This window comes from Mycteria americana (assembly GCF_035582795.1).
Source record: "Mycteria americana isolate JAX WOST 10 ecotype Jacksonville Zoo and Gardens chromosome Z unlocalized genomic scaffold, USCA_MyAme_1.0 Scaffold_18, whole genome shotgun sequence".
In the NCBI taxonomy this organism is placed as follows: domain Eukaryota; kingdom Metazoa; phylum Chordata; class Aves; order Ciconiiformes; family Ciconiidae; genus Mycteria; species Mycteria americana.
In genome coordinates this window covers 7,975,166-7,996,746 of record NW_027445436.1, presented here as the reverse complement: position 1 = coordinate 7,996,746, position 21,581 = coordinate 7,975,166, and the positions used below count along the sequence as shown (strand labels likewise).

Sequence of the window (21,581 nt, the reverse complement as noted above, 5' to 3'; positions counted from 1 at the left end):
GCACAGCATTGAAGAAGCTTCCCAGGTGGAATGCGGCTGACATGCAAGGAATCCATTCCATGGAAGTTCCCTAGGCCTGCAACCTTAGATGTCGGTAACGCCAGGGGAACTTGGTGTGCTGACTCTAAGAGGCGCTGCCTGGAGGGTGGAGCGGTGTGGAGATGCCGCGGCCAGGCTCTGCAATTATATGGGAACTTGAAGGTGTCATGGAACTGATAAGCTGCATATTTACTACCCTGGGCCAACAGCCTGCCATGTTTCTGACAAAATGCTGTTCTTTTGGTGAACTTTGCTCATTATAACATCATTATAATACCAAAACACACCTCCATTCCAAAAGCTACCCGCCTCCAAGGTGCGACCACCCCTCACTGAGCTTGCGCACTGAATTTTCCTAGCTTATACCTTTAAAAGCGAAGCGAGAAAACTTTACACCAATCCTAAACAAAGGTATGTATGACTAGAGTCACTAAAGCTCCACCTGAAAGGTGAAAAATAGTATAAAATGGCTTAAGAGAAAGAGAATGTTAGGGAAGACACCATCATGTATCACTCCGACGTTTGGGATCAGTCAACGGGCTGAGCCTCTCTTCCCCCCCATCGGGACGCCTTTGGGTAAGAGTCAAACACTTGGTTATACCGAGTGCCCCCCGGGAAACTTAGAAATCTCTATAGAGTCGCTTTATTATCTTTTAACGCGTTTGTGTCCAGCCATGTTACTCATATTCTTGGTATTTGCATGTGCTTTGCAGACAGTGAATTTATCACCGGTAATCCAAAGAATCTGTGTGTCTGTTGCTCTAATAAACTGCACTCTTCACTGATCTAGCCATGATAGTTCTCATTGAACACGACCAGACTCTTTATGTGTGGCCATGATAGTTCATGTAACACGACTAGACTGGGGGTGTAAGCGCGTTATTAGTGAATCCGTAATCGTGAAGTTCAGTATGCTGGACACGACCGGATTTATAACGTTGTAAATTAATGCTGTCGCCTTAGCGAAAGCCCTGAGAGGGCTCTGCTTCTGATAAGTGGCTATACACACAGTCCTTAGAAAATAAACTGTTGACCAAGTCTGAGACTAAGACTGGACCTAGCCGCACCTAGACTCCTCTCTGAGAAGGAGTTTAGAAAGCAAGGGGGTCCTGTCTGAACCTCGTGACTCAACGGGAGGGTTCCCTCCCCAGCCACTCCTCAGACTCCTATTTGTATGCGACAGTAACTAACTCTTAACGCAACACCACTGCAAAATCTTTATTGGCACCACTTAACTAAACACACTTTCCTCCACCTAGCCTTGTCTCATTTCTAATGTCACAGTAGTTGTTAACTTTGCCTGGCTAGCTCTAGCATTCCTCATATGCCATACTTTTCTAAATCTTCCTTTTTTCCCCCAAAATGCAGGACTGAGGTTAGTGGATTGCTACCTACTACTAAGTATTGCAGCAGTAATTGTATACTGCATATATCTTCCTATTGCAGATTCCCAGAGGCCGTTGTCTTCCTGAATGCTCTTAGAGGCTGGTTCCTCACCTCCTCTGAGCACTTAAGTGTTCATTTCTTTTAGGTCCCAGGTCCAGCACCAGTGTCTGCTAAGATAAGAGCAAGTCTACAAATAGTCTTTCTGCCTTGTCTGTCCAATGAACTTAACATATGATTTTAAAAAATCTTCTTGCATGGTGGAAATTAAAGTTTATTTGAAGGCACCCTTAAAGAGTCCTTTGCCCTTCTCATTCCCAGGATTGTTATATAAGCACCACACTGAAATACTATGTGTTAAAATTTATGAGAGTAATTTTTAGCCTTAATTTCAATTCCACATTTTTTCCCTTCATATGATCAAAGTACCTTTGGACTGGTACATAAGTAATACAGACATGCTGAAATATCTGCTTCAATTAATTTAGTTTAACAAGTTAGTGCCCAGGAGGAGCCTGGAGTCTTTCAGCATTGTACTCATGAAATAACTCATGAATAATTAACTCATGAAATGTTGTAAATTTGTCTCAGAACTCTTACATTCACATGATGAATTCAAGAAGGACATGATTTAGGTGGACCAGTGTGGGTTTTTTTCCTTTTTAATCATTTTACGTTGGCTGGATAACACAGATTTTCATGGGGACAACTTGTGTTGAGTCTCTTGTAGCTGCTCGTAACATATTTGTGGGACAGGTGAGTTAGAGCATGGCAAAACCTGATTGCCATTACTGAAACCTGGTGGGACAAATCCCATGACTGGAGTGTGGCTATTGATGGCTACAGGCTATTCAGAAGGGACAGGCGGGGAAGGAGGGGTGGAGGTGTTGCCCTCTATATCAAGAAATGGATAGAGTGTGAAGAGCTGTCCCTGAAGAACAGCCACGAGCAGGTTGAAAGCTTATGGGTAAGAATTAGAGACCGAGGCAACAAAGGGAACCTTGTGGTTGGTGTCTACTACAGGCCGCCTGATCAAGGAGAAACTACTGATGAAGCCTTCTTCCTCCAGCTACAGGAGGCTTCACGCTCGCAAGCTCTTGTCCTACTGGGGGACTTCAACCACCCCGACATCTGCTGGAAAAGTAGCACGGCAAGCTGTAGGCAGTCCAGGAGACTCCTGGAGTGCATTGAGGATAACTTCTTAACCCAGGTAATAGACACCCCTACCCGAGGGGATGCAATATTGGACCTGATGGTCACCAATGCAAGTGAGCTCATCAGTGACGTCAAGATTGGAGGCAGCCTAGGCTGCAGTGATCACGCATTGGTGGAGTTCGCAGTCCTGAGGGATATGGGACAGGTGAGGAGTATAGTCAGGACCCTAAATTTTAGGAAAGCAAACTTCCAGCTCTTCAAGGAGTTAGTCAGTAGGACCCCCTGGGAAACGGTCCTCAGGGACAGGGGAGCAGAACAGAGCTGGCAGATCTTTAAGGATGCTTTCCATAAAGCGCAAGAGCTCTCGGTCCCCAGATGTAGGAAATCAGGCAAGGAAGGGAAGAGACCTGCATGGCTGAGTCGAGACATGCTGGTCAAACTAAAGAGCAAGAGGGAACTGCACAGGCAGTGGAAGCAGGGACAGGTAACCTGGGAAGAGTATAGGGACGCTGCCCGCTTGTGTAGGGATGGGGTCAGGAAGGCCAAGGCACAGCTGGAGCTGAACTTGGCAAGGAATGCAAAGAATAACAAGAAGGGCTTCTACAGGTATATCAACCAGAAAAGGAAAGTTAAAGATAGCGTACCTCCACTGATGAACAAGAATGGTGACCTAGTATCAACAGACGAGGAGAAGGCTGAGGTACTCAACAACTTTTTTGCTTCAGTCTTCTCTGGCAACCGCTCTCCTCACCCCTCCCGAGTCAATGGACAACATGTTGGGGACCAGGGGGGTAAAGCCCCTCCCACTGTAAGGGAAGATCAGGTTCGTGACCACCTGAGGAACCTGAACATATATAAGTCTATGGGACCTGATGAGATGCATCCCAGAGCCCTGAGGGAATTGGCTGATGTAGTTGCCAAGCCACTCTCCATGATATTTGAAAAGTCATGGCAGTCACGTGAAGTCCCTGGTGACTGGAAGAAGGGAAACATTGTGCCCATTTTTAAAAAGGGTAGAAAGGAGGACCCTGGGAACTACCGACCTGTCAGCCTCACCTCTGTGCCTGGGAAGACCATGGAACAGATCCTCCTAGAAGCTATGCTAAAGCACATGGAGGACAGGGAGGTGATTCCAGACAGCCAACATGGCTTTACCAAGGGCAAGTCCTGCCTGACCAACCTAGTGGCTTTCTACAAGGGAGTTACCACATCAGTGGACAAGGGAAAAGCAATGGATGTCATCTATCTGGACTTCTGTAAAGCCTTTCACACGGTCCCCCACAACATCCTTCTCTCTAAATTGGAGAGATATGGATTTGATGGATGGACTGTTCAGTGGATAAGGAATTGGTTGGATGGTCGCATCCAGAGGGTAGCGGTCAACGGCTCAATGTCCGGATGGAGATCAGTGACGAGTGGTGTCCCTCAGGGGTCCGTACTGGGACCAGTGCTGTTCAATATTTTCATCAATGACATTGACAGCGAGATCGAGTGCACCCTCAGCAAGTTTGCAGATGACACCAAGCTGAGTGGTGCAGTTGACACGCCAGAAGGACGGGATGCCATCCAGAGGGACCTGGACAAGCTGGAGAAGCGGGCCTGTGTGAACCTCATGAGGTTCAACAAGGCCAAGTGCAGGGTCCTACACCTGGGTCGGGGCAATCCTTGGTTTCAATACAGGCTAGGGGATGATGTGATTGAGAGCAGCCCTGTGGAAAAGGACTTGGGGGTACTGATGGATGAAAAGCTGGACATGAGTCAGCAATGTGCGCTCGCAGCCCAGAAGGCCAACTGTATCCTGGGCTGCATCAAAAGAAGCTTGGCCAGCAGGTCGAGGGAGGTGATTCTGCCCCTCTACTCTGCTCTGGTGAGACCCTACCTGGAGTACTGCGTCCAGCTCTGGAGCCCTCAGCACAAGAAGGACATGGAGCTGTTGGAGCGAGTCCAGAGGAGGGCCACGAAAATGATCCAAGGACTGGAGCACCTCTCCTACGAGGACAGGATGAGAGAGTTGGGGCTGTTCAGCCTGGAGAAGAGAAGGCTGTGGGGAGACCTTATAGCAGCCTTCCAGTACTTAAAGGGGGCCTATAGGAAAGACAGGGACTGACTTTTTAGCAAGGCCTGTTGTGACAGGACAAGGAGCAATGGTTTTAAACTAAGGGAGGGCAGATTTAGACTGGCTTTAAGAAAGACATTTTTTACAATGAGGGTGGTGAGGCACTGGAACAGGTTGCCCAGAGAGGTAGTGGAGGCCCCATCCCTGGAAACATTCAAGATCAGGTTGGATGGGGCTCTGAGCAACCTGATCTAGTTGAAGATGTCCCTGCTCTTGCAGGGGGGTTGAACTAGATGACCTGTAAAGGTCCCTTCCAATCCAAGGCATTCTATGATTCTATGAAAACATGTTAACACAGTATTACTGAATACCAGAAAGTGAAATATCACTCCTCAGTGATCATCTGTGTATAAAAAAATAATCATTTCATATGAAAGTTAGAACTCCAGAAAAGGTGGTTGATTTCCAGGAAGACAGGTTTCCATTAAGTTTATATATTGGCAGTGATGCACTAAATGGCAGGTTCTGGGAACTACATGTGTTTACAAAGGAAATTTGAGCACAGACTTGGTGATAGATCTACCTTAAAACAAGTAACAGACTAGTCCAAGGCTATGAAGAAATAAAAATTTAAAAAAAATTTCAAATTTTTTAAAAAAAGAGAAATTGGGAAAGAAAATTGGGAAATTGGGAAAGAAAAAGGCAAATGGGATGAGAAGAGGGCATGTGAGGCAGGCAAAGGCAGGAGAGAGACAATGCAAAAAACTAAGATACAGTGTTGGCTGTGTAAGGCCTTAGCCAAATAAGCATGGGAGAGAGTCTAAAATCCCACTTTAATTGTGAATCCAGTGAAACCACTGTGTGGGAATATCTGTCCCAAGCTTCAAAGCAGTGTGAAAAGATCACGGCATAGTGTTCAAGCCCAGAAACAACATAACCACATCAGAGTTATTTAGCAGGGGTGCATCACTGTATCATACTGATTCCAGATTTAAACTAGTATGTCTGCAGGCACACGTCAGAGGGGCCAAGAGCTTTAATTTGCCCATAAATACTGGCTGTTCCACACAATGCACAGCCTTACCTGTGGCTCAGACCTGTGGCCGTTCCTAACTTACTCAGAACTGGCTTGGGATTTCTTGGTAATTTAATTGGGCCTTTGGGGGAGACCTTAAAGCTATCAAGAATTATTTTCAGACAAGATGAGTGTTGGTACAATTTTACTTGGGGGGGTGTCTATTAATATTCAGAGCACTCATTAGCACCAAGATTAACTAGTCAAAAACACCTAAGTGTGATGCAGGCGGTGATTTTCCTGCCCTGTTAATAAAAGAAACCTCTGAGAGTTTATTAGGAAGTCTCCTCTCCTGGTATGGAGACCAAATGGTGGTACTGTCACCAAATCTGAACTCCATTCAGCCATGAAAGCAGGATTCTCAACTACTGCTGGAAGTATCTTAGAAGCATATTTTTATTTGGGGGTAAGACAGAGAAGGAGAACTGAAAAATACAGTTTACCTGAAATCACACAAGTATAGAAGCCCAACTAGAATGCTTTGGAAGTATACCTGTGTCATTCTCATGGTTTTTTTCTAAGGAATTGACCACAAAAAAGCCCTGTCTCCTGATCATAGAAAACTATACCAAGATTTGACCTTGAATATATTGTTAAGTAGTACAAACTTTCACCTAAGTAATACAGTCTTCCCACCCTAGCTGAAAGACAATGACTGACTCACATCCTTTTCTACCATTCAGATGAACTGATGTATGGGATATACTAACTGATCAACTTCCCCACTTCTGTGGCAGTGATATAGATTTAGGGTTATATGAGTATATCATGAATTGTTATTAATCATATGATTCTAAAGAGTCTACTTATGACTGAGGTTCTAGTGATGCTGTACAAACACAGGTAATAAATGGCTCATGCTGAGGGGCTGACAGCACAAAACTAGACAGAAAAATAGGGATGAAGATGTGATTGATAATCAGAGTAGTTGGGTTGACAAATATTTTAGTTCCATATTTGAATAAAATATAGTGGAGAGGCAGAGGCAAGAAGGGAGTGACCTGGCTAAAAAGACCAAGAGAGTATGAGAAGAAAAGGGAGATGGAGATACTGCAGAAGTTAGACTAGGAAGAATTTTATGTAGAAATTTGTGAAAGACTGGATGAAAGGGGAATAGATGAAGTTACATCAGAGCATGTAAACATTTTTTTTACAATTTCAAGCAACAAAAACAATTTTCTGCCCTCACAAGGCATACAGGGGTTGTTAAGGAAGCAGAGAGCAGAGGCTGGCTCTCACTCATGAAGCCCTGTTATTGCTACAACTGGCTGTGCTCCATGGACCTAGCTTCCTGGCTTTTTTTTTCCCCCCTTTGTTTTTTGGCTTGCCACTAGGAAGGGACGAAGTGGTACTGAGGGAACTGGCAGATGTGTTCACCAAGCCCCTTTCCATCATTTACCAGCAGTCCTGGCTAACTGGGGAAGTCCCTGCTGACTGGAGATTAGCGAATGTGACACCCATCTTCAAGAAGGGCCGGAAGGAGGACCCGGGGAACTACAGGCCTGTCAGCCTGACCTCGGTGCCGGAGAAGCTGATGGAGCAGATCATCCTGAGTGCTATCACACGGCATGTAGAGAATAACCAAGGGATCAAGCCCAGCCAGCATGGGTTCAGGAAAGGCAGGTCCTGCTTGACCAACCTGATCTCCTTCTAGGACAAGGTGACCCGCCTAGTGGATGAGGGAAAGGCTGTGGATGTTGTCTATCTAGACTTCAGTAAAGCCTTTGACACGGTCTCCCACAGCATTCTCCTGGAGAAACTGGCTGCTCATGGCTTGGACGGGTGTACTCTTCGCTGGGTAAACAACTGGCTGGATGGCCGGGCCCAAAGAGTGGTGGTGAATGGAGTTTACTCCGGTTGGCGGCCGGTCACAAGCGGTGTTCCCCAGGGCTCGGTGTTGGGGCCAGTTCTGTTTAACATCTTTATCAATGATCTGGACGAAGGGATCGAGTGTACTCTCAGTAAGTTTGCAGATGACACCAAGTTGTGTGGGAGTGTTGATCTGCTGGAGGGTAGGCAGGCTCTGCAGAGGGACCTGGACAGGCTGGATGGATGGGCCGAGGTCAACTGTATGAGGTTTAACAAGGCCAAGTGCAAGGTCCTGCACTTGGGCCACAGCAACCCCATGCAACGCTACAGGCTTGGGGAAGAGTGGCTGGAAAGCTGCCTGGCAGAGAAGGACCTGGGGGTGTTTGTTGACAGCCGCCTGAATATGAGCCAGCAGTGTGCCCAGGTGGCCAAGAAAGCCAATGGCATCCTGGCTTGTATCAAAAATAGCGTGGCCAGCAGGACTAGGGAAGTGATTGTGCCCCTGTACTCGGCACTGGTGAGGCCGCACCTCGAATACTGTGTTCAGTTTTGGGCCCCCCACTACAAGAGGGATATTGAGGTACTGGAGCATGTCCAGAGAAGGGCAACGAAGCTGGTGAAGGGTCTGGAGCAGAAGTCTTATGAGGAGCGGCTGAGGGAGCTGGGACTGTTTAGCCTGGAGAAAAGGAGGCTGAGGGGAGACCTTATGAGAGGTAGGGGTCGGTCTCTTCTCCCAAGTAACAAGTGATAGGACAAGAGGAAATGGCCTCAAGTTGCGCCAGGGGAGGTTTAGACTGGATATTAGGAAATTTTTCTTCACCGAGAGGGTTATCAAGCATTGGAACAGGCTGCCCAGGGAAGTGGTTGAGTCGCCATCCCTGGAGGTATTTAAAGGACGTTTGGATGAGGTGCTTAGAGACATGGTGTAGTGGTGGTTTTGGCAGTGTTAGGTTTATGGTTGGACTCGATGATCTTAAAGGTCTTTTCCAACCTATATGATTCTGTGATTCTGTGATTCTGTGGTTTACTTCTTTGAAAGATTACTTTTCACTACTTATATTTTTCTTGTCTCCAATGAGCTTTCTCCTATATCGCTCATTCTTTTCTTTCACTTATGAGCAATGTGATCCTTTTAATGTCCCCCCATAGAAAAATCATCCAAGCATCTAATGATTTGAATTGCTTTGCTCCATGTTTGTTCATGATGTGGTTATCAAAGCCTATTTTCTGTCACCTGGAATTCTAGGTTTCCATCTCCCACCTGCTGACTGCTTCTGTCATATCAGCACCAGAATCATTAGCCACCTCCAAACTTGGCCTGAAACTGAAAAGCCCAAAGTAACTCTCAGGAGTAGCCTAAAAATAACAAAAAGGTAAGCTGACCTTGGTCCTACCTAATAGTAAAACTCATGCAAAAATCAGATTTGGAACAATAAATAAGTCCTCACACATAACATCGAGGGGTGCTGTGAGAGACTGAAAGAGTTAATGTCTCAAACATTGTGGCGATTTGAGGCGCTATTTGCATGGCGACAGCAGGTCTGCGAGCATGGGGTGGGGGAGAGCAAGAGCGGGATGTGGAGAGCGCGTCGGAGGATGCGCGGTTCCAGGTTCTGCCAAACCTGACCATGTATGGACAGCGGTCATCTGAGAAAGGGGCTTGCAACTGCCCCAGAGACCCCTCACAACCACCCCCCTCCCCCAGCGCCTGCGCAGAAGATTGAGAACTTTCTAGAACAAGAACCATGTAAGTCCTGAAGGGGTGTACCTGGAGGCGGGGATTAGCCAATAAAAGGCTTGCCCCCCCCCCCCAGGGAAGCGCGCACACGCCCACCACTGGAGGATTGCCACGTGTGTCATCGTCATCGCGGGATCCAAGGGTGGTGATACTTTTTCTTTCTCTTTTCTCCTCTCTCCTTCTTTCCTTTTCTTGCTTCTCTTCTCTTTTCCTCTGCTTTTCCAATATATATATGCAAGTCTGGGATCGGGAAGCCCGCAAAATAGCTCCATTGCCAAATCGCCTTTGTTCGTTCGTTAAACTCGTCAGGTCGTGAAGTTTGTCCGTTTGCGGAATTCGCCAGTTAATAAAGTTGCTGGCCAGACTGTTCCTCTGGGTCATTGTCGTGACTCTGCCGACCACGTGGCTCTGCCGAGCAGAGATCGGCTTTTGTCGGTACACAAACAGTCGGGGAATCGAAAAGATTCACTCGTCTCGCAACCCACTGAGTGGGACGAGACAGGTGCTACATGATAGATTTACAGGCAATAAATTAATTACACACCAACATACCCCAAAAAAGTAGTTTCTGAATTCAGGTGCAGCATGCCCTGCTATAACTGTATGGAGGTACCACTACTCAGTGGGACAGGCACAGAACTGCAAAGGACCTCTCCAAAGAAAGAGGGAAATGCCTACCCAAGACGATCCACCAGGAGGTGTTCCCATTTGCTCTGTTGCTGTCTTTGCTTTGCTACAGAGCTCCTATAAATGCAAGCGAACAAAAGCAAAGGTGGAGCAATGATTTCGGCGACAGCAGCAGGGAACACACTGCCCATCTGCAGGGAGACTCGCTTGCCTCAGGAATGGTAGGCAAAGCAGAAAAGCTCATAAGGAGCTGCTCCTCATCAGCACAGGCATCTCTGTGCAAGGGCTGCCTGCAAGAAGAGCAACTCCCACTCGCCCTGTCCAAGCAATGCTACAGGCAGTCACAGTACCAGGACCAACCCCAACCTTGACAGAATTAATCCTCAGGGCTCCAAAAATACACCTTCCCAGTGGTTCAAATTAAACAGCTGTCCACCTTGCCTGGTCTTTCAGAGGACCCTTCTGTTGTGGGGTTGCTGAGGGTCAAAGAACAACAGCTGCCAATTGCTACCACAACGGTGCACCAGAGGCAATATCGTACCAACCGAGACTCCCTGATTCCCATCCATAAACTGATTCGTCGACTGGAGAGTCAAGGAGTGATCAGCAAGACTCATTCACCCTTTAACAGTCCCGTATGGCCAGTGTAAAAGTCTAATGGAGAGTGGAGACTAACAGTAGACTGTCGCGGCCTGAATGAAGGTATGCCACCGTTACATGGCAGCCGCATATGGGAGATAGTTCATGCAGTAGCCCTTTGGCCAGTCTGGGCAGGGCAAGACGTAAAAAATGTGCTCTACACCGCAGCCGGGGAGAATGGCCCTACCTGGAGCCTCTGGCAGAAAGCACCAGGGGAGACTCGAGGTCGAGCCCTAGGGTTTTGGAGTCGGGGATACAGAGGATCCGAGGCCCGCTATACTCCAACTGAAAAAGAGATATTGGCAGCATATGAAGGGGTTTGAGCTGCTTTGGAAGTGGTTGGTACTGAAGCACAGCTCCTCCTGGCACCCCAACTACCGGTTCTGGGCTGGATGTTCAAAGGGAGGGTTCCCTCTACACATCATGCAACTGATGCTACGTGGAGTAAGTGGGTTGCACTGATCACACAACAGGCTCCAATAGGAAACCCCAATCACCCAGGAATCTTGGAAGTAATTATGGACTGGCCAGCAGGCAAAGATTCCAGAATATCGCCAGAGGAGGAGGTGACACATGCCGAAGAGGCCCCACTGTACAATAAACTACCAGAAAATGAGAAGCAATATGCCCTGTTCACTGATGGGTCCTGTCGCCTTGTGGGAAAGCATTGGAGGTAGAAGGCTGCTGTATGGAGTCCTACGTCATGTAGATGCTCACGTACCCAAGAGTCAGGCCACTGAGGAACATCAAAACAACCAGCAGGTGGATCAGGCTGCTCAGATTGAAGTGGCTCAGGTGGATCTGGAATGGCAACATAAGGGTGAATTATTTATAGCTCAGTGGGCCCATGACACCTCAGGCCATCAAGGAAGAGATGCAACATAGAGATGGGCTCGTGATCGAGGGGTGGACTTGACCATGGACACTATTGCACAAGTTATCCATGAATGCGAAACATGCGCTGCAATCAAGCAAGCCAAGCGGTTAAAGCCTCTGTGGTATGGAGGGCGATGGCTGAAATATCAATATGGGGAGGCCTGGCAGATCGATTCTATCACACTCCCACAAACCCACCAAGGCAAGCGCCATGTGCTTACAATGGTGGAAGCAACCACCGGATGGCTGGAAACATATCCCATGCCCCATGCCATGGCCCAGAACACTATCCTGGGCCTTGAAAAGCAAGTCCTATGGCAACATGGCACCCCAGAAAGAATTGATTCAGACAACGGGACTCATTTCCGAAACAACCTCATAGACACCTGGGCCAAAGAACATGGCATTGAGTGGGTATATCACATCCCCTATCATGCACCAGCCTCCGGGGGAAAATCGAATGATACAATGGACTGTTAAAGACTACACTGTGAGCAATGGGTGGTGGGACATTCAAACATGGGGATACACATTTAGCAAAGGCCACCTGGTTAGTCAACACTAGGGGATCTGCCAATCGAGCTGGCCCTGCCCAATGAAAACTTTTATGCACTGTCAAAGGAGATAAGGTCCCTGTAGTGCACGTAAAAAACATGCTGGGGAAGACAGTCTGGGTTACTCCTGCCTCGTGCAAAGGAAAACCCATCTGTGGGATTGCTTTTGCTCAAAGACCTGGGCGCACTTGGTGGGTAATGCAGGAGGATGGGGAAGTCCGATGTGTACCTCAAGGGGAGTTGATTTTGTGTGAGAATAGCCAATGAACTGAACTGTATGATGTTAATTGCTATATAATACTGTATGTCATCACTTCTATGGTTGCTATATGCCATATCAATGGTATTACAGTAAAAATCACCTAGATTAATGAAGAATGAACTGTGATGAAACCAAGCAAAGCGCAGCAATGATAGAACCAGACAAGTGCAGCGGTGATGGAACCAGAACTAACTTCAGCATGCAACAATCCAACACCATCTCTCCTGCCCTGAAGGAGATGGACAGATGGAGCCCAAAGGCATGGACTAAATGAACTCAACGGACATTTTAGAGGGATGGCCCATAGACCAAGGGAATGATATCTGTGTGTATATATCAAAAGACAGGGAAAGTGGTGGTGATTAATTGGAATGTATTGGAAAGTATGGGACCTGGGCATGATGTAGATAGTATAGAATAAGGGGTGGATATTGTCATGGTTTTGGCTGGGATAGAGTTAATTTTCTTCCTAGTAGCTGATATAGTGCTGTGTTTTGGATTTTAGTATGATAATAATGTTGAGTGATAACACACTGCTGTTTTAGTTGTTGCTGAGCAGTGTTTACGCTAAGTCAAGGACTTTTCACCTTCTCATACTGCCCTGCTAGCAAGGAGGCTGGAAGTGCACAAGAAGCTGGGAGGGGACACAGCCAGGACAGCTGACCCAAACTGGCCAAAGGGCTATTCCATACCATATGACGTCATGCTCAGTATATAAACTGGGGGGAGTTGGCTGGGGGGCAGTGACTGCTCCTCGGGAACTGGCCACTGTGACATCGGTCAGCGGGTGGTGAGCAATTGCACTGTGCATCACTTGTCTTGTATATTCTTTTATGATTATTATTATTTTCCCTTCCTTTTCTGTCCTATTAAATTGTCTTTATCTCAACCCACGAGTTTTACCTTTTTTCCCCATTCTCTCCCCCATCCCACTGGGGTGGGGGAGTGAGCGAACGGCTGTGTGGTGTTTAGCTGCCTGCCGGGTTAAACCACAACAATTTCACAATAGAAAGCCAAGTAGTCTGATTGAATACTTATGCTCGTCTGAGCATCCATTACCATTACATCTGGACTAGATGAACCTTTGATCTGTTCTGCTGCGTTTATGCTATGTTCTACAAGGAGAATGGGGCTCTAAACTCCTAAACGAATATTTAGGTTATTTTTAATCTGGAAATTCAGATCCCATCACCTCTATTTCACCTTTCTTATTTTTTTAGTAAGATGTAGCATAGGATTTCTGTGTTTACGGTTAATACCTATAAAAAGCCATATTAGCCTTCCATGGTAAAAAAGCTCTGAGATTTAAAAATAATTTTGATTCATAAGACTCATAAAAATTGCCCAGTAACAATTTTAATTATGGCATGACGGCTCAGTTGAGAATATGCTTGGCTTCCAGTTTTAATTTTTGTTCAGCTTCAGAACTCTCTAATACATCCAGGCACAGATATTTGGTCAGAGAGAGTGAACAAGTGATGTTCTGAATCCCCTCACCTGAGGCTTCCTCTTTTCTGAGCTAGGAGAATGCAAGTGAAAGCAGGGAAATCCCAGGACACAAAGCTTTTTTCTAGGAAAATCAGGTAGAATGGGTACTTGAAAAGCATTTTCCTGTATATGTGCAGAGTGATTGAAAATATCTACAAATTTGTTTTCATAAAACAGGAATGGAAACAGAGAAATCTCTAATAAAACAGGAAACCTAATACAACACTCACTCAGCTGCCTTCAGCTTGGGCTTAAAATACAGTAATTAGGAGCTCAGAGCTACTGGGGGAAGGGATTCCATTTTTGAAGAGATGTTGCCAATACACTTTTATAACTGAGGTATCAGGAAGTCTTACTGAAATGTGTCATTTGACAATCCTGGCCTTAAGAATAAAATTGTGAAAAGGCATTAGAAAATATTTTCAAAACAGTAAAATCTGCTGTGGAAAGAAAATTGTATCCCACCTACTCCTGCCATGGCAAATGCTTTCCTTGTGCCCAGAAGAAGGTATAGGAGTCAAGTCAATTCTACTACCCCATTTTACAATAAGAACATATTAAACATGGTCAAGTTCCACAACACTAAATGCAATAAGGGGCTATCATTTTCATATTTTTTTTACTCCATCCCTACAATGAAAGCTGATGTTTCTATTCATAGAACATATTGGAGAACACCTAGCAAAACGGAGTTGAGCTAGGGGATACTGAGGCAATAGGAGCCAAGAGGGAAACACCAGTGAAACGCCTCAAAGCACAGAAGGGGTGTTCTTCTATGAAGGAGACACGGACGACAGCCCAGCTGAAGTGCCTCTACACCAATGCATGCAGCATGGGCAACAAGCAGGAGGAGTTGGAAGCCATTGTACATCAGGAAAACTATGACATTGTGGCCATCACGGAAACGTGGTGGGATGACTCACACAACTGCACTGCGGCGGTGGATGGCTATAAACTCTTCAGGAGGGATAGGCGAGGCAGGAGAGGTGGTGGGGTAGCCCTATACGTCAGGGAGAGTCTGGATAGTTTAGAGCTCGATGATGGTGATGATAGGGTGGAGTGTCTATGGGTAAGAATCAGGGGGAAGGCCAACAAGGCAGATATTGTGGTGGGAGTCTGTTACAGACCACCCAACCAGGATGAGGAGACTGACAAACTATTCTATAAGCAGCTGGGAAAAGCCTCACGATCGCTAGCCCTTGTTCTTGTGGGGGACTTCAACCTGCCGGATGTCTGCTGGAAATACAATACAGCAGAGAGGAAACAGTCTAGGAGGTTCCTAGAGCATGTGGCAGATAACTTCCTGACACAGCTGGTGAGTGAGCCAACGAGGGAAGGTGCCCCGCTGGACCTCTTGTTCACGAACAGAGAAGGACTTGTGAGCCATGTGATGGTTGGAGGCCGTCTTGGGCAGAGTGATCATGAAATGATAGTTTTTGATACGAGGAGAAGCGGCGAAGGGGGTCAGCAAAACTGCCACCTTAGACTTCCGGAGGGCAGACTTCGGACTGTTTAGGAGACTGGTCGAGAGAGTCCCCTGGGAGGCAGCCCTTATGGGCAAAGGAGTCCAGGGAGGCTGGACTTTCTTTAAGGAGGAAGTCCTAAAGGCACAAGAGCAGGCTGTCCCCAGGTGCCGAAAGATGAGCCAGCGGGGAAGACCACCGGCCTGGCTGACTAGAGAGCTCTGGCTCGAACTCAGGAAAAAGAGGAGAGTCTACGACCTCTGGAAGAAGGGGCAGGCAACTCAGGAGGACTACAAAGGTGTAGCAAGGCTGTGCAGGGAGAAAATTAGAAGGGCCAAAGCTGAGCTAGAGCTCAATCTGGCTGCTGCTGTAAAAGACAACAAAAAACACTTCTTCAAATACATTAGCAGCAAAAGGAGAGCTAAGGAGAATCTCCAGCCCCTAGTAGACAGGGGAGGGAACACAGTGACCAAGGATGAGGAAAAGGCTGAGGTACTTAATGCCTTCTTTGCCTCAGTCTTTAATAGCAGGGCCAATTGTTCTCTGGGTACCCAGCCCCCGGAGTTGGAAGATAGGGACGGGGACCAGAATGGAGCCCCCATAATCCAGGGGGAAATGGTTAGTGACCTGCTACACCACTTAGACACTCACAAGTCTATGGGGCCTGATGAGATCCACCCGAGAGTACTGAAGGAAGTGGCAGAAGTGCTCACCAAGCCCCTTTCCATCATTCACCAGCAGTCCTGGCTAACTGGGGAGGTCCCTGCTGACTGGAGATTAGCAAATGTGACACCCATCTTCAAGAAGGGCCGGAAGGAGGACCCGGGGAACTACAGGCCTGTCAGCCTGACCTCGGTGCCAGGGAAGCTGATGGAGCAGATCATCCTGAGTGCTATCACACGGCATGTAGAGAATAACCAAGGGATCAAGCCCAGCCAGCATGGGTTGAGGAAAGGCAGGTCCTGCTTGACCAACCTGATCTCCTTCTAGGACAAGGTGACCCGCCTAGTGGATGAGGGAAAGGCTGTGGATGTTGTCTATCTAGACTTCAGTAAAGTCTTTGACACGGTCTCCCACAGCATTCTCCTGGAGAAACTGGCTGCTCATGGCTTGGACGGGTGTACTCTTCGCTGGGTAAAGAACTGCCTGGATGGCTGGGCCCAAAGAGTGGTGGTGAATGGAGTTTACTCCAGTTGGCGGCCAGTCACAAGCGGTGTTCCCCAGGGCTCGGTGTTGGGGCCAGTTCTGTTTAATATCTTTATCAATGATCTGGACGAAGGGATGGAGTGCACCCTCAGTAAGTTTGCAGATGACACCAAGTTGTGTGGGAGTGTTGATCTGCTTGAGGGTAGGAAGGCTCTGCAGAGGGACCTGGACAGGCTGGATCGATGGGCCGAGGCCAATTGTATGAGGTTCAACAAGGCCAAGTGTAAGGTCCTGCACTTGGGCCACAGCAACCCCATGCAACACTACAGGCTTGGGGAAGAGTGGCTGGAAAGCTGCCTGGCAGAAAAGGACCTGGGGGTGTTGGTTGACAGCTGCCTGAATATGAGCCAGCAGTGTGCCCAGGTGGCCAAGAAAGCGAATGGCATCCTGGCTTGTATCAAAAATAGCGTGGCCAGCAGGACTAGGGAAGTGATCATGCCCCTGTACTCAGCACTGGTGAGGCCGCACCTCAAATACTGTGTTTAGTTTTGGGCCCCCCACTACAAGAGGGACATTGAGGTGCTGGAGCGTGTCCAGAGAAGGGCAACGAAGCTGGTGAAGGGTCTGGAGCAGGAGTCTTATGAGGAGCGGCTGAGGGAACTGGGGTTGTTTAGCCTGGAGAAAAGGAGGCTGAGGGGAGACCTTTATTGCTCTCTTCAACTACCTGAAAGGAGGTTGTAGAGAGGTGGGGGTCGATCTCTTCTCCCAGGTAACAAATGATAGGACGAGAGGAAATGGCCTCAAGTTGCGCCAGGGGAGGTTTAGACTGGATATTAGGAAATTTTTCTTCACTGAAAGGGTTATCAAGCATTGGAACAGGCTGCCCAGGGAAGTGGTTGAGTCGCGGTCCCTGGAGGTACTTAAAAGACGTTTGGATGAGGTGTTTAGGGACATGGTATAGTGGTGGTCTTGGTAGTGTTAGGTTTACGGTTGGACTCGATGATCTTAAAGGTCTTTTCCAACCTATACAATTCTGTGATTCTGTGAAAACAAAGATAGATAAACCATCACTATCTCCATTAAAAAAAAAAAGGTTAGGTCCTGCATTTACTTGCAGTGCTCTAAATGTATGTTATAAAGGTATGCTAGGCATTAGCATACCTTTTTAGAGACATTATAGTATAAGGGGCAGAAAAACAAAATGTTCCAAGTGTAGCAGGTTACCATAGTTTAATTTCTACAGATAAAATAATGTATCTGATCATTCCTTAATCCAGTTCTGCAAAATGAATCGTGTTTTTAAAAAAAAGCCCACAATTCCAGGTTTTTATCTTGCACCATTTTACAGAACCATCTGAAAGGGTGATTGGGTAACATCCTCATTCATATCAGTCAGAACGCTTCATCTGTCCATGCCCCACTGACTGACATCCCCAAGTCTTATCTTTCTCTTCATTACCAATTAAGAAAATTATACTTACTTCACAGGAATGCTGTCTGTCCCTGGTGTGGAAGTTCTCTCCCATATTTTATTAGGAAATACCTTCAACTCCACAAATTTCCCTGCCAACAGCACAGAGCTCATTGAATGCTGACAGCAACTCTTCACTAGGTACTGAGGAACTCTTTATCCTTTGTCAGCATAATTTAGGGAGCTCAGATATTCTCTAACACTTGTTCCCCATGAACTAGCATGTTTTAAAGAAATGAATATTTTAATACTGTTTAAAATGTTTTCTTTTTCTTTGACATTTCTCTCTGTTACATGCAAAACACAAATAGAACCAACAGAGAATTCAAAACATTTTTATGCAAACCTCAGCTTCCCCAAAGGAAGGATAGCTGTATTCAGTGGTCTAGTTTGGGCTCATCTCAAATATTTAAAAAAAAAAAATTCAAATATTTGAAGTAGCATAATATTAGCATAGTATCTGAGAATAATTCTAGCTAAAAAAAGACAGGAATCTTTTCCTTCTGTGTTTATGAATCTGGCAGAAGATAATAATAATGATGACTTTTTATGTAGAAAACATTATACACATTTGAAGTAGGAAAATGTTCTGAAATAAATATTTTTAATAATTCTCTATCCAAGATGTATGGAGAAGAAATGGATAACGATACTGAATAAGGAATATACTAAGTCATCCTTAAGACTATCTCACAAAGAAGCAAAAGTCAATGTATTTAGATTATGGCAATATTGTGGGTTGAGCCTGACCAGCAGCTAAGCACCCACGAAGCTGCTCGCTCATTCCACCCCTCCCCAGCAGGATGGGGGAGAGAATAGGAAGAGCAAAAGTGAGAAAACTCATGGGTCAAGATAAAGATAGTTTAATAAGTGAAGGAAAGAAGAAAAAAACCCACCAAGCAACACAATGGCAATCACTCACCATCTCCCATAAGCAGACTGATGCCCAGACAGTCTCCAAGCAATGGCTACTTTAGAAAAACTACCCCCAGTTTTATTGCTGAGCATGACATTATATGGTATGGACTATTCCTTCGGTCAATTTGTGTCAGCTGTCCCAGCTGTGTTTCCTTCTGTGTTTACCTCTTGCCCACCCCTAGGCTACTCGACCGGATGGGATGGGGGATGGGTGGGGGCGGGAGGGGGGCAGGGTAAGAAACAGAGAAAGCTTTAACACTGTGAAAGCGCTGTTTAGCAATAGCTAAAACATTAGTGTGTTATTAACACTGTTTTAGTCACAAATCTAAAACACAGCACCATAAGGGCTGCTATGAAGAAAGTTAACTGCATCCCAGCTAGACCCAATACAGGCAAGCACTTTTAAAATCTGTCCTAACACAACTAATTACTTTAGAAATAAAGATTCTAATTCATCCCTTTTCTATGCTATTGAAAATCAAAGAACTTCATCCTCATTCCTAATTTCTTTGAGAAATGACAATGCCCTAAGATTAAGTATTTGTCTACAACAGAAATGTATAATATAAACATAACAGTGATGTTGCTGTAATCTAACATGCAAGAATTCTCTCACAAAAATCCTCAAATTTGGTACATTTTCAGAATTCTATTGATTTCATTGGATATGTTCTCACATCCCCCTGGTTTAACTAACAGGGTTTTTGTGTTTAAAGTAGAGAGGTATCTTATTGCATCATCTCAGTGTCATGACTTGTGGCAATTTGAAAGTTCTTCAGATGTTTAACTCCTCATAATAGGAATCTAAATTACAATTCTAAACTCAGCTGCTTTTTTCCCTCTATTATTCTTTTGATAAATATATTTCTTCCTTGCATGCCTTGGCATAAAACATAGCTTTGAATATGGACATACACAATATGTAAGGCAGCCTTCTTTTTATGGTAACTTTTTTTTTATTTCAAATACTCATGAAAAGGCAAAAACGCACCTTGAAAAATTGTTCATGTTGGTATCAGTATTACCAGCTTCTGTGTGAAAATCAGTGCATGCATGTTACTGCAAAGAAACTTCTGCTTTTATGACTTCATTCTGAATGAGTTTATCATAACATTGAACCAGTGTCACTAAGTTTTTTGCAGTGTGGTGGGTTGACCTTGGCTGGCCACCGGATGCCCACCAAGCCACTCTCTCACTCCCCCTCCTCAACAGGACAGGGGGAGAAAATATGACAAAAAGCTTGTGGGTTGAGATAAGGGCAGGGAGATCACTTACCAATTACCACCACAGGCAAAACAGACTCAGATTGGGGAGATTAATTTAATTTATTTCTAATTAATAACAGAGTAGGAGAGTGAGAAATAAAAACAAAAACTAAAATCATCTTCCTCCCACCCACCCCTTTTCCCAGGCTCAACTTCACTCCCAACTCTTCTACCTCCTCCACCTACGAGCGGCGCGGGGGGCGGATGGGGAGTGGGGTTTACAGTCAGTCCGTAACACTTCGTCTCTGCCGCTCCTTCCTCCTCGCACTCTTCTCCTCCAGCATGGGGTCCCTCCCATGGGATACAGTTCTTTGCAAAATTCTCCAACATGGGTCCTTCCCACAGGCTGCAATTCTTCAAGAACTCCTCCAGCATGGGTGCTTTCCCCAGTCCTTCAGGAAAAGACTGCTACAGCGTGGGTCCCCCATGGGACACAGGTCCTGCCAGAAAACCTGCTCCTGCGTGGACTCCTCTCCACAGGCCACAGTTCCTGCCAGGAACCTGCTCCAGCATGGACTCTCCACAGGGTCACAGTTTCCTTCAGGACACATCCACCTGCTCCGGCATGGAGTCCTCCATGGGCTGCAGGGTGGATATTTGCTCCACTGTGGTCCTCCATGGGCTGCAGAGGGACAACCTGTGTCACCATGGTCTTCACCATGGGCTGCAGGGGAATCTCTGCTCTGGTGCCTGGAGCACCTCCTCACTGCGCAGTGTTTTTTTACCCTTTCTTAAATATGTTTTCACAGAGGTGGTACCAACTGATTGGCTCAGCTTTGGCCAGTGGCGGGTCTGTCTTGGAGCCAGCTGAAACTGGCTCTGTCCGACATGGGGGCAGCTTCTGGTGTCTTCTCAGAGAAGCCACCCCTGCAGCCGCCCCCCCGCCCCCCTCCCCCCAAAACCTTGCCACATAAACCCAATACACAGAGCAAAGAAGATCTGTGATACTGGGTACATTCCTTCATTCAGATTTCCTCTTTGCTCCAACTTTCCTCATCGCACTAATTTTAACTCTAACAGGTTTCTATAAAAGTAGAACTTGCTCTGTTTTCAACAGAATCAATGTTGAACAAATGCTTTGAAGAAAGAAAAAACTTGAATAGTGAAATGAAGCCATCAATCATTTCAGTTATCTAGGAAGATATACCTGATACACAAAAGCGTATGTGTGTTTATGTGTGTGTGCTTATAGTCCTATATGAGAAAAAAAAAGTAAATCTGATTTCTGTTTTTCCCTCCTTCCCCAGTGTAAATGATTCTAAACAGATCTTCCCTGGAGGAAAATACAGCCTGAGCTCCTGGAAAGGGTGTTGCCAAATACTGGACTGACATGCTTGTCATTGCAGTTGGATTAAGCCATAACTTAGGGTTGGGATAGGTCATAACTGAGAGTTGCGTTTCTGGTGGAAAAGTAATAAGAAATGTCCTTTTCCACAAAAAGTATGGGAAAAAAATAACCTTTATTTCCTCTTTCATATAAGCCCAATTCCTCTGACTTGCATGGAATTACTCCTAAATTAAACTGGGATAAATGCAAGAGAACTGAGACCTCTTGCTACAAATCTCTTCTCCCACTACAGATCAGAAGAGAATGGGAAAATTGTCAGACCATTTTCT

The 21,581-nt window shown here is 46.1% G+C and overlaps 1 long non-coding RNA gene across 1 annotated transcript; it reads left to right on the top strand.

Moving 5' to 3' along the window:
* Window positions 1–539: 539 nt before the first annotated feature.
* LOC142402940 (uncharacterized) lies at window positions 540–21,198 on the top strand. Its single transcript, XR_012773523.1, has 2 exons — window positions 540–615; window positions 20,310–21,198. It is a non-coding gene; the product is annotated as an uncharacterized LOC142402940 (long non-coding RNA).
* The last annotated feature ends 383 nt before the right edge of the window (window positions 21,199–21,581 follow it).